Raw genomic sequence first — 6,949 nt, 5'->3', positions numbered from 1 at the left:
TAAAGTGCCATGTTCTGGTGCTGTGTGCCTCACCAGTGTGCCACACAAGCCTGCACGGGGATCTGAGCGGGCGCTGCCTTCCTCAGGCTATGCTGGAGTTTTGGGGCAACTGGAGCACTCGTGGCTGTCATTCTCGCCACTGTCTGGGCTTCCCTAGAGGGTCTCACCTGCAGCGTGAGGACCACATCGGCAGCCACTGAGGAGCCGCCAGGTGCAGCGTTGGTCCCACTCAGTCCTTCTCGACTTTGGTGAGAGAGTAGACAGCAAAACTTCAGCTGGGAGCCCCAGGCCTTCTCTGCTTGGGGCCCTGGGACTGACATAGCACAGATCCTGCCATCCACGTGCTGGGGGCCCCGCCGTGCGGCTCCCTCCTCTGGTCAGGGGCTGCACCCTTGGGCTGTGCAGCTCCTGGTTCTCACACTCAGGGGCCCAGGGAGGGTGGTGGATGAAGAGAGAAGGAGAAGGGTGGCAGTTTGAGCCCAATTGTGTTGGCTTCATCTTCCGCCTCTTGTCCCTAAGTACATTGGCAAAGTTTTCCAGGTGAAAACTCAGAAGGGATTTTTAATGACTGGAATCTGTGAATTCCATGGAAGCCAAGTCTGTCCACCTCTTTCACCCACCTCATTTCTCCCCGTTGGGGCTGATTTTGGCAGCGTTCATAGGGGCAGGGACGGAAGGGGTGGGGGCCAGCCGTTGGCCCTGTGTCCCTCCCTTCCTCCCCTCAGCGCCACAGCATTTCGGTGTCATCCCCTTCCGTGCACGCGTCCTCATGAAAACCAAGTGCGGCTGGAGGGAGATGCCTGCGCCCACTCCCGTGACCTTCCCGGCCGGCCTGGCTGCAGCGGCCCCTCGGCAGGCATCTTTCTGGTGCTGCCTCCGTGCCCCTCCCATCACCTGATGCTCGTGTTCCTGAATCTTCACGCGTGTGCTCTGTGCAGCCACCTCACGGGCTCCCTGGGAAGGAAGACAGTGTCTCACGCCGGTCAGAATGCTCTTCTCTGTCCACTGAATAGTCCAACACAGAATCATTCCTCTGTGATTATTTGTGCTTTGTTATGTAGAACTGGAATAAAGAAAAAGTGAATTTAGACATTACAGCCATCAGGTTGAAGCTTAGTAATTGCATTAGGGAATTAAATGGAAGCATTTGAGCTTCTCGAGTTCTAATTCCACATCTTCGTATCCCCATCACCCCCCATACCCAGTGTCTAACAGAGCTCTTGGTCTAGGAGTTTCTTGATAAATGCTTACTGAATTGAACTGGACTGAGCTTAACATTCCCACCCAGAGTTAGAAGCCAGTCCCTGAATAAATTGCATTTAGAATATGAGTTTGATGTTACTGTGGTAAGGGGTATCCTACACGTCATAATTCCTAGTCAATATCGGGTATTTAGTCAAATAGACTCAAGTATAAAGAAGCATAGGCCCATCTGGCAAAAGGGCAAGGCACGCTGCTTTAGGTCCAGGTCCCCAATATCAACTATGAAAATAAAACGTCAACTCCAATGACAGCCCTGTCCTCAGCTGGTCACTGTTTATGCTAACAATTACAAACAGCTTGAACTTGCTGTCCTGAGAGGCAACACACCCTCCATTCTCTCTGCAGTGTAGCTGCCTTGGTGGATGGAACATGCCCCTCCTCCCTCCCTCTCCCTATCCCTCCCTCCCCCCTCCTCTCTCCCTCCCTCTCCCCTCCTCTCTCCCTCCTTCCCCTCTCCTTCTTCCTATCTTCTCTCACCTTTCTCCCCCCACCTTCTCTCCTGGACAAGGGGCAGAAGAGAGGAGATCTCCGGAATCTTCTGCTTCATCCAAGCAGCTTGGGGGCAGCATCAACAGCTGCAATTTGGCTGCCCCAGCAGGTGCCTCAGGGCAGCCTTTCTAATGGGAATCCTGGAATCATGTCTTTCCTTAATGTGTCCTAAAGGCTGGAGGACATGAAGTGAAACAATGCTCCATGCTCAGTCCTGTGATTTTGTGTAATTATTGGACTTACTTTGAAATTAAAGTAAATGATACCCAAGGTAGAGCATGAAAAAAAAGAAAAAACAGGCTATGGTGTTTGAAAAACAAACAAAACCATTTGGTTTGTTGGTTTGTTCTTAGACCTTCACAGGCTCCTAGGTCACACGTTTCAGTTTCTTAGCAAGTGGCATTCTCTGCAGAAGCTGTGTCAGTCTCTGTTTGATGATGTCAGCCACAGCAGAAAGAAGCACTCCGTAGGCCCCGTGCTCAGCACCTTGGCGTGAGCTCCTGCCATCTTCTGTTCATGCTCATCACAGCTCTGTGCAGTGGGCATCCTCCTGATCCCTGTGGGAGGATGGAGGATGGAGGCGGAAGGGTGAGTGATGGCAGGATCACATGAGGGGTCTCTCCCGAGGTAGGGAGGGGAACTGGCCCAGGACCTTAGTGCCCATCGCATCCTTCTTCCTCCTCCTCTGCCTCTCTGTGACTGTTTGACTCAGGCTGCAGGGACAGACATGAGTATGTGCAGAGCCTGTGTGCACCCCTGGGAATGTGTGCTCATATTGGCAGGGAGGGATGTGAGTGTGTACAGAGCGTGTGTGCACACCTTGGCGGTATATGCCGGCGTTGGCAGGGACAGATGTCAGCGCGTATGGAATGTGTGTGCACACCTTGGGGATGTGTGCTGGCATTGGCAGGGACAGATGTGTACAGAGCGTGTGTGCACACCTCGGGGTGTATGCTGTCATTGGCATGGACAGACGTGAGCGTGTACAGAGCGTGTGTGCACACCTGGGGGTGTGTGCTGGTGTTGATAGGGACAGATGTGTACAGAGCGTGTGTGCACACCTGGGGGTGTGTGCTTATGATGTTTTGTAACCGGCAAATACGTGGCCTGTTGCATCGGGCGGCCCTGCGCCCATGCTGAGCCCGTCAGTGGCCCTCGGGTTGGGGTCTCCATCTGCCCAGACAGCACTCGAGTGGCTTGAGGTTTCAGATTCTTCCTCTACAGATACTTGGGCTTCCTCAGGACCAAACATCAGAACCAGCCAACTGCAAACTACAAGAACGTTCAAATGCATCTTCAGTAGGAAAAACAAAAGCAATTGGAAAAATTTTCCAACGTGACCCCGTGGTTAAGCCGTTAGATACTCCAGCCAACAGATTGAGTCACTTTAAAATTCACACCAATTAAAATGGTTGTGAGAGTTGCAAAGCTTTACCGCTAAACCTTGAAATAATTGAAGCATTCTGCTCCACTTGCTTACAAACTAGAGTTGGGGATACCTTTCAGTCCAAAGTAGCAACCTTCTAAATCCAGCTTAGATGCGAGGCTCCCACTGACACAGGAAGAGACAGTGGCCCTTGATTATTCTCCTGTGTTCAGATACTGTGTCATTTCTTTCTTTCTTTTTTTTTTTTTTTTGTATCCTGATCATCACTTCTGCTTTTCCAATTCAAACTAAAGGAAGGGAGTTTAGTTCTGTTTTGGAGAAGCTGTGGTTAGTAGTTTCTTTTCATGGTTTGCTTAATCTCTTAAGTCTGGTGCTTACATTACCCAAATAGACTTTTCTTTAGTACGACAGTGCCATAACCCAGGGCTTCTCCCTCCATATCTGCTCCCCAGGGGGCTCCCTAGGAATGGGCGCTGGAGATCCAGCCCCCCTCCATGTGCCATTTTCTTTGAGTCCAAGGTAGCTTTGGCTCAGAAAAGAAAAGAGGCCTCCGGGTTAGGTGCCTCTGACTGCTAGCTTGTGAAATGTTTAATGATAAGGCGACTTCCAAACTAATTTACACATTGATAGTTGTAGCTTGAAGTATCACCGCAGTCATAAGAACAAGAAACACTCCCATAAAGTAGATAAGCAGAAGAAAGCCATAGAAGTTTAATAAAGCGCAAATAAAATGGTGTTGTAAGAATGTACAGTGGGAAATGCTCTCAGTCCAGCCAGATCCAGCTGTGGCGTCAGTCCAGCTGTGGTGTCCTCCTGTAAAAACATTCAGCCACATGTGGCCCTGATCGCAATCACTACTCTGAATTGTGATCCAGAATGTTCTTGGGGGCCGATGCTGGGACTGTTCCAGCAGTTCAATCTGATTGGGCGTCACGGTGGTGATGTGCTTAGCGCGGCCAGCTGGGCTGAGTGGTGGCCACCCGTGCACTCGCCACGTGCAGCCGTTATTCTGGTGATGGGGTTGCATGCGCCCCGGCTTGTCCACCTGGGCTATTAAAGTACTGGGAACCCAACCGCGGGCGGTGCCTCCCGATATGGGAGCTGTCTTTTTTATCCAGGGCCCTGTGGCGCTGCAGAACCCTGCTGCCAGTCTGAGCTCACAAGGAGGTACCGGAGGGCTCTGCTGGGGCATGGAGGTCCCTGAGCAGGTGGTCACTTATTGCTTGTGGAGTGGTCCATGGCCTGTGAGTTTATTCTCGGGGTTTGTGTGGGCGAGGTTAAGCAGTTCACAGCTGGGCACTTACCCCTTACACAGGTGACACTAGTTAAAGTGGAATCTATATTAGCTCACACGGGAGTGTGTGAGGAGCTGGGAGGGTGGGGAGGCTTGGCCTTAGCACTAGATTCCCGGGCTCCTGACATTTCTGCGTCTTCCAGTTGAGGGGCCGTCAGAGCCGCTGTGGGTCCTGAAGACAGTGGGTGCCATATGGACCAGGGGATGCAGAAGCCTCTAGAGGCTGCGGGAGGCAAGGAGACGGTGGCTTCCCCAGAGCCAGCCCTGCCGCCACTTCGACGTTAGATGGTGGGACCTGTTTTGGACTCCAGCTTCCAGAAATGTGAGAAAATAAGTCAGAGTTTAGGGCGCTAAATTTGGGGTGATTTAGTGGAGAAATAGAAAACTAGCCCACAAATGTGCACGCATTGAAATGTGCTCTGTCCAGGTGTTCACAGTGGTGTGAGGGAGATGGCATCATGGTTCTGGGAACTGTGCAGTTTTACTGAAGGAAGGGGGCTCGCCACGCCTTTCCTCATATAACTGAAGGTATGTATGCCTGCCACACTGCCCAGGAGACAGGGACTAGAATTCTGACTTTATTTCTTATGGGAACCAAGCCACAGTCAGAACACGGTGAGGGCCGAGACGAGCTTCCTACAGCCTGAACTGGGAAGAGGAATCGCAAGTAGTTTGTCTTTTTCTACACAGACCTGTCCTTTTCAGGTTTTGTTAAGTTTTGGAAAAAGGGAGAAGCCAGGCACACCTCCGCGAGGGACAGTGTTTCTGGAGGTGGTGCGGCTTCAGCCTGAACGTGGCCGTGTGGTTGGGAGGCTCAGAAACTGCCCTCCAAGGGCACTCATCTATTCCTTATTGCAGTAATACCTCGTTTACAGAAATCCACAGAAATTACAGTGCGGGAGGCTTCTGGTCTGGATGGGTTTGTGTGGACCGAGGTCACGGGGTGTTGTCCCAAGTGCTAATCCTGATCTGGCAGAGGCTCTGTTCCCAAATAATTATTCCACAGTTTCAGAGCCTATATCTGAGTGATAGTCTTTTAACTTTGTTGCATAAAAGGAAACAAAGTATGTCTTGGGGGTCTAAAAATCCATGTGGTAATCATGGCTGTAAACTCATACCTGGGGCTTTGGGATGGAGTGAAAACCACCGTCACCTGGCGTGGACGCTGCGTGGTATTTTTAGCATGGTGGCCTGCTCGTGCCTTGAACTCTATCTGCAGTGTGAGCAACAGCTGTGCATTTGAGAAATGTGGACAGGTCAGCTTGCTCCTCCAGGGGCCTGCAGGCATCCGGGTGAGGGGCCTGGGATGAGGCCACATCAGTGGGAAGGAGCTTGGTTGTGTCAGCAGATATGTCTGCCTCTACAGGCCCGCAAGCCAGCCAGAACCCAGTTTTCCTTAGGTCATCTAATGCCAGAAAAAACCTGTTTCTTAGAGATTCTCATAATTTATATTAATGAACCATTTGACCGTACATAAAATGTTATAAATGCATGAGGCTTTACAACTTGGCAGATGTGTAACTCACATGTCGTTGTACCAAACTGTTGAAGATATTTGTTTCACTTGAAGGTTGTTAGCATTTTATGTGCAAAGCAAATGCCAGTAGCATTTTGAAGGAGTATTTTGGAATTTTAAACACAGTGGGATAGTGCTGGGTCTCTGGGATACTGGTGAGGTGGACGTGACCTCAAGCTCTTGTAGCTTGCAAGCAGGATTGCTAAATTGTCACAACTGCGGTGCTGGAAAGTCAAAGTGGATTTCTGTAAATGAGGTATTAGTGCAATAAGGAACAGGTGAGTGCCCGTGGAGGGCAGTTTCTGAGCCTCCCAGACACCCCAGGAGGAAGCGGGGGACGGGGGCAGTTACCCACCAGAACCTGGACGGTGAAGCTGGGTTTGCTGGTGGCCCTGCTTGGCAGGTCATTACATGCAATAAGAAACAGGTGAGTGCCCTTGAGAGCGGTTTCTCGGCCCCCTTCAGAACCGCAAGTGGAAGACGCTCCAAGGTGGGGGGTGGGGGTTCGGTTAATCCACAGGAGCCTGGATGGTGGAGCTGGGTTTGCTGGTGGTCCTGCGTGGCAGGTCATTACATGCAATAAGGAACAGGTGACTGCCCTTGAGGGCGGTTTCTCGGCCTGCTTCGGAACTGCAAGTGGAAGACGCCCCAAAGTGAGGGGGGGCTGGTGGTCGGTTATCCAGTGGGGCCGGATTTGCTGGTGGCCGCTGCGTGGCAGGTCACGGCGTGGAGCGATGGGAGGGGAGTGGAGTGGAGTGGGAATAGAGGATGCACCCTCCACAGCTACTGCTGGGAGTTGGCTCTGGTAGCAGAAGGGGCATAGATAGAGGGATTCCCATCAGGGGCAACACGACTGGGGTCCCACGTGTGGTGGATGCCGAGGTGTGGCTATATGTAATCTCAGTCTGCACAGCCGTCCTGGTGAGTGGGTTCAGTTACCTTCCCATCTCACATTTGAGAAATCTCGGGGGCTCACATCACAGCTAGGTGGGTTGGAACT

At 51.6% G+C, this 6,949-nt stretch overlaps 1 long non-coding RNA gene across 1 annotated transcript in view; it reads left to right on the top strand.

Annotated features, from left to right (window-relative positions):
- The first annotated feature begins 4,493 nt into the window (after nt 1-4,493).
- Nucleotides 4,494-6,949, top strand: part of LOC144334913 (uncharacterized) — a 108,313-nt gene continuing 105,857 nt past the window's right edge. The window contains exons 1-2 of the long non-coding RNA XR_013405171.1: nt 4,494-4,755; nt 4,861-4,961. This is a non-coding gene — a long non-coding RNA (uncharacterized LOC144334913). The remainder of the gene's footprint in view (nt 4,756-4,860; nt 4,962-6,949) is intronic.

This window comes from Macaca mulatta, chromosome 15 (assembly GCF_049350105.2).
Source record: "Macaca mulatta isolate MMU2019108-1 chromosome 15, T2T-MMU8v2.0, whole genome shotgun sequence".
Taxonomy (NCBI): Eukaryota; Metazoa; Chordata; class Mammalia; order Primates; family Cercopithecidae; genus Macaca; species Macaca mulatta.
This window is presented reverse-complemented; position numbering and strand designations above follow the sequence as displayed.